The sequence below is a fragment of the Chiloscyllium plagiosum genome, chromosome 2 (genome assembly GCF_004010195.1).
Source record: "Chiloscyllium plagiosum isolate BGI_BamShark_2017 chromosome 2, ASM401019v2, whole genome shotgun sequence".
NCBI lineage: Eukaryota > Metazoa > Chordata > Chondrichthyes > Orectolobiformes > Hemiscylliidae > Chiloscyllium > Chiloscyllium plagiosum.
The window spans coordinates 3,941,548-3,948,896 of NC_057711.1; the positions used below are offsets into that span (position 1 = coordinate 3,941,548).

At 44.4% G+C, this 7,349-nt stretch overlaps 1 protein-coding gene and 1 pseudogene across 1 annotated transcript in view; both read right to left on the reverse strand.

Moving 5' to 3' along the window:
* The window catches only part of LOC122556516 (uncharacterized threonine-rich GPI-anchored glycoprotein PJ4664.02-like), a 138,875-nt gene that overhangs the window by 95,419 nt on the left and 36,107 nt on the right, over positions 1-7,349 (reverse strand). The gene's annotated exons all lie outside the window — the stretch shown is intronic.
* Positions 3,955-7,349, reverse strand: part of LOC122556522 — a 9,037-nt pseudogene continuing 5,642 nt past the window's right edge.

Below are 7,349 nucleotides of genomic sequence, written 5' to 3' on the forward strand. Positions count from 1 at the left end.
AATATTTTGGTGAACTGGGTGGCTGAGGGCCCCCCTGGACTTTCAAATTGGCACAGACTACTTATGGAATGTATTCCCCTTGACTTCCTTACAAATATGGTGCACCGAAAGACCGAATTATTTTATAAAATATGGCAGCCCTTTTTGAATTATATAAATACAGATATTTCGGCTATCCTAACAAGGGCTTTTATTTAATTGAGATTACGAACCTGGCTGGTCCGGGGCCCCTCGGGGGAGGAATCCCGCACGAATACGGGTTTTATTACATCTGATGCTGACACATTCCGAGCATGTAAGAGACTTAAATATACACTCTGGTTAGTTGTAGGTTAGATTAGTAGATAGTTGAGTTTTGTTTGTTTGTTTTTCTTTGTTTAGGTTTTTTTTTTGTTTTGTTTTTTTTTGTTAAATTTTGGCTATTGTATATTTGAGCTAATTGTATATCAATGTTTATAGCTGAGAGTTTTGTTTATTTTTGTAAACTTGTAAAAATGTTAAATTTCTAATAAAGATATCTATAAAAATAAGAGTACAAAAGAGAGCGAGCCATAAATATAAAAATAGAAGAAATTTTATAAACATTTAAAGAAGGGTGGTACAGTGGCTCAGTGATTAACACTGCTACCTCACAGCCCGAGGGACCCAGATTCGACCCCAGCTTCAGGTGATTGTGTGGAATTTGCACATTCTCCCTGTGTGGGTTTGCTCCAGTTTCCTCCCACAGCCCAAAGATCTGCAGGTTAGGTGAATTGGCCATGCTAAATTGCCCACAGCGTTCAGGGATATGTAGATTAGGTTCATTAGTCATGGGAAATGTAGAGCAATAGGATAGGGGAATGGTCTGGGTGGGATACTCTTCAGAGGGTTGGTGTGGACTTGTGGGGCCAAAGGGTCTTTTTCCACACTGTAGGGATTCTATGAGAATGAGTGTTAGTCCTATAGAATGTGAGATGCTAAAATGAAAAATAGGCAAATATTAGATGAATTGAAGAGATGTTTTTATTGGTCTTTACTCTGAAGAATGCAGTAACATCGTAGATGCAGCAATAAATCAGGAAATGGAATAGAAGAAGGAACTCGGGAAAATTACAATAACCAGAGATGTGACATGGTTTAAATTGTTGGAGCTATAGACTGTCAAGTGCCTGGGTCCTAATGGACTTCATCCTAGGGTTGTAAAAGAAATGTCTACTGAGACAATGATGGTTTTCACCTTCCAAAACTTCTTTAATGGTCCCATTAGATTGCAAGATAATGAATGCAACTCCTTCATTCGAAAAGGCAGGAAGACAGAAAGCAGGAAACTATAGGCCAATTAGCTTTGCATCCATCTTAGGAGAAATGCTAGAAATTATTACTAAAGACATTATAGCAGCACATTTAGGTCAGTTGAAGGTTAACAGGCACAACCAACATGGTTTTGTGAAAGGGAAATCATTGAGCAGTGTTTGAGAAATGTATCAAAATTCTTTTTCACTGCAGTGTAGGAGATTGAGAGGTGACCTGATAGAAGTTTATAAAATAATAAGAGGTATAGATAAAGTTGATGGCAGTTGTCTTTTCCCTAAGATGGGGAATTTCAGGACTGGGGACACATTTTTAAATTGAGAGATTTAAAAATGAATTACAAGGTAATTATTTTTCATGAGGATGGTTTGCATGTAGAATAAACTGTCTGAGGAACTGGTGGGTGTGGGTACAATTGCAACATTTAAAAGACAGTTGGATGGATACATGAGTAGGAAAGATTTGGAAGGATATGGGCCGGGAGCATGCAGGTGGGACTAGTTTAGTTTGGGATAATGTTCGGCATGGACTGGTTGAACCAAAGGGTCTGTTTCTGTGCTGTATTGACTCTATGACTCTTATGACAAAAGGGAACTGGCAGATATACTCTACTGACACGGTGCCACATCAACATTTATTGTGGACAATGAAAGCTCACGGAGCATGGGACAGCATATTGGTATGAATTTTGATTGGCTAACAAGAAGCAGAAAGTAGACATAAATGCAATACTTCCAGGTTGCCATGGTGTAACAAATTAGTGTCACAGGGATTGACACTGGGACCTTACTTCATATAAATGACTTGGGAAGATGTAATGAAAGGTATAAATCTGCTAACACCAGAAAGATAGATAGAAAAATAAGTTGTGAGAAGGATATAAGGAGGCTATGAAAAGATGTAGGAGAAAGTGACAACTGCAGATGCTGGAGATCAGAGTTGAGTGCGTGGTGCTGGAAAAGCACAGCAGGTCAGATAGCATCTGAGGAGCAAGATGTAGATAAGTTAATGTGGATAAAGATATGGCACATTTGGATTGGGATATCTGGACGGCATGGACGGGTTGGACTGAAGGGTCTGTTTCCATGCTGTACATCTCTATGACTCTATGACTCTTAAGTATAATGTGGGACCACATGAAGTTATCCATTTTTAAAGAATAAAAAGTACATTCTTTAAAAATGAGAGACTCAGTGTTAGCTCCAAGGCTCACAGTGCCTGTTCCAACTCAAATTTAACAGTAGGGTGGCCAAATATGCAGGCATCAGCTGAAACTGCAAAATGTATCACAACATTTCTCTCACAACTGTTGCCTAATACTGTAGATGAAGAAATGCCATTGGGAAGAGATTACAACACAACATGGTGACATGTCTTACTTTGCATAAATATAAAGAACTCTACAGGGATTACTTTAGATTCATGAGGTACAGATAGGAAAAATTAATAAAATTAAGCGTTCAGATTTAGTCAGAAACCCTGGGTTAACATTGTACTGCACAGCAAACTTGGAACCTCAGAATTGTCTTTTTTTTAATTGCAGGTTTTTGCTTTCACTGCAGATCCCATACAGATTGTTGAATTCAAATCAGATGGACAGGTGTTACTGAAGGTGCAACCTTGCACAAAGAATGCAATGATGACGATCAACAATAAAAATGAAATCAATTCACATATTTGGTGATTAAACAATTTAAACAGTGTCATGTTGCCAGGTATGAATTTGAATAGGGGAAGGAAGAAAGCTAAATATTACATATTGTAACTGCAAAACATATTGGCACAAGAAAATATCGGAACGTTGGGGAGTCCAGAACGAGAGGGCATAGGTTTAGGGTGAGGGGGGCAAAATATAAAAGAGACCTAAGGGGCAACTTTTTCACACAGAGGGTGGTACGTGTATGGAATGAGCTGCCAGAGGAAGTGGTGGAGACTGGTACAATTGCAACATTTAAGAGGCATTTGGATGGGTATATGAATAGGAAGGGTTTGGAGGGATATGGGCCGGGTGCTGGCAGGTGGGACTAGATTGGGTTGGGATATCTGGTCAGCATGGGCGGGTTGGACCGAAGGGTCTGTTTCCATACTGTGCATCTCTATGACTCTAAATGTTAGTTAGAATTTAACTCTTTCATGTTTGGCTGGTTGGATACATATAAAATCGAACCATCATCATATATAAGTATTTGTACATATATATGGAGAGAGAATGTACTCAGTCTATATATGTAAAAAACACAGTTTGTAATACAGAGTGATGGATGGGTTCGATTCCCACAGCAGCTGAGGTTACCAGGAAGGATCCTCCTTCTCAACTTCTCCCTCAACTGAGATAGGGTGACCCTCAGCTTATACCAGTAAAAATAAACAGGGGATTCCGAAGATCTCCTCAGATTAGGGACTGACTACAGCCAGTGTACAGAGTGGAGTTCCTGCTGGGCAGAATGAGAAAGAATACCACCCCCCCGTCCTCTCTCTCAAATGAGACAGCAGCCGTGAGATCTGGTAGGATATGGAGGTATCAACTTTATGATAAATATGCATTTTCCTATATCCATATGTACAGCATATAGATTATGTACATTTTCAGACCCAAGGACAGTTGAAAACCAAAGAATGGGCCGGTTTGAATGGGGGGAGGTGGGGGGATGTTGGGAGGTTGAATTAAAATGTCCTTTTCTTGAGTTTGAAGAGGACTTTGCGAAACACCCTCCTGAAGTTCTGGTTGAAGATGGTGTAGATGATGGGGTTGAGGGAGCTGTTGCAGTAACCAATCCAAAACAAGAACCTGAAGAGGGTCTCGGGGACCTCACAGAGCTCTGGCAGATCCAGTACAGGCTGTAACTGAGAAAGAAAGGCAGCCAGAACAGGATGAGCAGCTCCATGACCACGGCCAGCACAAAGGTGAAGTGTTTCTCTCGGGCCTGGGAGGCCTTGCTCCTAGACATGCAGCTGCCCCTACTCCTCCACCGGGTGGGGAACAAATCAAAGGAGCAGCTGCTGGAGCAGGAGAGGCTTTGGTGGCTCAGGCTCAAGTCTTTCCTGGAGCTCTCTGTTTTGGATGGGGGTTTTTGGAGGTGGAGCTGTCCTCAGGCTCTGCCACTGAGCAGTAGTGGCCATTCTGGCACCCCCCTCCTCCTGCTGCTGCTAGCCCGCTGCCGGGAGCAGCGCTCCCTCCATTGCCTGGCTCCTTAAGGGAGGTGGCTCTGCTGGCGGCCATCTTCTCAGTCTGAGAGGAATCTTCTGGGCGTTTCTCTTCACTGACAGGCTGTGGGCCCGGTGCTTGGCCACCCGGTAGATGCGGAGGTGCACCAGCAGCATGGTGAGGCAGGGTGCAAAGAAAGAGGCGTCACACAACAGAGGGATGTACCAGGTGACGTCGCTGATGCAGTAGACGGGCCAAAGCTGGTCCTGCTCCACCACCCGGGAGGTGGAGATGAGGGGAGGGAAGGAGATAATGGCCACGGGGAGCCAGACAGTGACAATGGCCCCTTTGATCCTGCCGGGAGTCCTCTTCAGGCTGTACTCCACCACCTTGACAATGGACCATACCTGTCCAGGCTGATGGCACACAGATGCACAATGGGCAAGGTGCAGAACAGGACATCCAAAGACAAGTAGGCATCACACCAAAGTGCCCCGAGGTACCAGTAGCCCATTAACTCCATGGCCAGTGAGAAAGGCATGACCAAGGCAGCCATCAGGATGTCCGCGCTGGCCAGGGTAACCAGGAACAGGTTCTGGGGAGCCCGCAGAGCCCAGCTTGTCAACACCGTGATCATACCAGGGTGTTGGCCACGATCGTGAACAGGATCAGGAAGCCCAACAGAGCTGACAAGCCGGCCTCCGGCTATGCTGAAGCATTCAAGGCGATGGCATTGACCGTCCCGATCTCCCTCTCCCTCTCCACACCAGGTGTCGGACACACACACACACACACACACACACACACCAGGTGTCGGACACACACACACACACACACACACACACACCAGGTGTCGGTCAGGGTAGTCCTCTCCTCCTCATTGTACTCAATCCAATTTCCAAATGATTATCCCGCTCACCTTTCTGTCTGTGTCTGTGAAGAGTTTGACTGCAGCCCCCTCCAGACAGACACATACCCTCTTTCTGCACCTCTCTCTATTTCCACTTTTTATGCTTCTCTTTATGCGCTCCTTGGTAATTGCATGCATGGATAAAGCATTACCTAGACTGGACTCTCAGGGTCAAGCCCTTTTGTGCTAGGTCAGGAGGAGGTCATATCATGCCATTCCAGGAGATCCATTGGCGAAATCCACTCCAGATCACTTAAATCCCATGGTCATCTCATTTAAACTGTGTGTGGGGTGGGCTTGGGGTTTCAGTGATCTCCAGCTCTGTGAGCAAAACCCACACTCTCTGTCTCTGCCGTTAATTCACTCACCCTCACCTGCCCCCTCCTAGTGCGCGCGCACACACACAAATGCACTGAACCTTTCCTTCGCAAAACTCTGGAGACCTTATCGAGATTTATATAATCATGAGAGGCATGGATAAGGTAAATAGCCAAGGTCTTTTTCCCAGGCTGAAGGAGTCCAAAACTAGAGGGCATTGGTTTAAGGTGAGAGGGAAAAAGATTCAAAAGGGACCTGAGGTGTAACTTTTGCACACAGAGAGTGGTGTGTGTATGGAATGAGCTGCCAAATGAAGTGGTGGAGACTGGTACAATTGCAACATTCAAAAGGCATCTGATTAGATACATGAATTGAAAGGTTTAGAGAGATATGGACTGAATACTGGCAAATGAGACTAGATTAATTTAGCATATCTGGTTGGCATGGATGGGTTGAATGGAAGGGTCTGTTTCCGTGCTGTCCATTTCTGTGTCTTTACATCCTCCAACCCCCTTCTCCACCCAAATCCCTCCTCCCTTAGGGACCTGATACTCACTGCTGCTTCCGAACCCAGCACACACCTTCCCCTGGGGCTCAGCACCTTAGGATCTAAAACTCCTCTCTCCACAACACCCTAACCCAACCCTACTTCCTGTCAGAACTGGACACATTTCTTGCATCCTACATTACTGGAATCCGAATTTCCTGAAAAAAAATTTGATTAGGGATAGTCAACACGGTTTTGTTGAGGGTAGGTTTATTGAGTTCTTCAAGAAGGTAATAACACAGGTGGATGAATGTAAGGCGGTTGATGTGGTGTATGTGGAGTTCAGTAAGGCATTTGACAAGGTCCCACAGGGTAGGCTATTGCACAAAATACGGAGTTTCGGGATTGAAGGTGATTTAGCGGTTTGGATCAGAAACTGGCGAGCTGAAAGAAGATAGAGGGTGGTGGTTGGTGGGAAATGTTCGTCCTGGAGCTCAGTTACCAGTGGTGTGCCGCAAAGATCTGTTTTGGGGACACTGCTGTTTGTCATTTTTATAAATGATCTGGAGGTGGGCATAGAAGGATGGGTTAGTAAATTTGCGGATGATACTAAGGTAGGTAGAGTTGTGGATAGTGCTGAAGGGTTACAGAGGGACATAGATAAGATGCAGAGCTGGGCTGAGAAGTGGCAAATTGAGTTTAATATGGAAAAGTGTGAGGTAGTTCACTTCAGAACGGAATGCAGAGTACTGGGCTAATGGTAAAAGTCTTGGCAGTGAAGATGAACAGAGAGATCTTGGTATTCAGGTGCATAAATCCCTGAAAGTTGCCACCCAGGTTAATAGAACATAGAACATTATAGCGCAGTACAGTCCCTTCGGCCCTCGATGTTGCGCCGACCTGTCATACCAATCTGAAGCCCATCTAACCTACACTATTCCATGTATGTCCATATACTTGTCCAATGATGTCTCAAATGTACTTAAAGTTGGCAAATCTACTACTGTTGCAGGCGAAGCATTCTATACCCTTACTACTCTCTGAGTAAAGAAACTACCTCTGACATCTGTCCTATATGGATCAGTACCTGGTGCTATGATGTTGTGGCCATAACAGAGACATGGGTTTCTCAAGGGCAGGAATGGTTGCTGGATGTTCCAGGGTTTAGAGCATTTAAAAAGAATAGGGAGGGGGGAAAA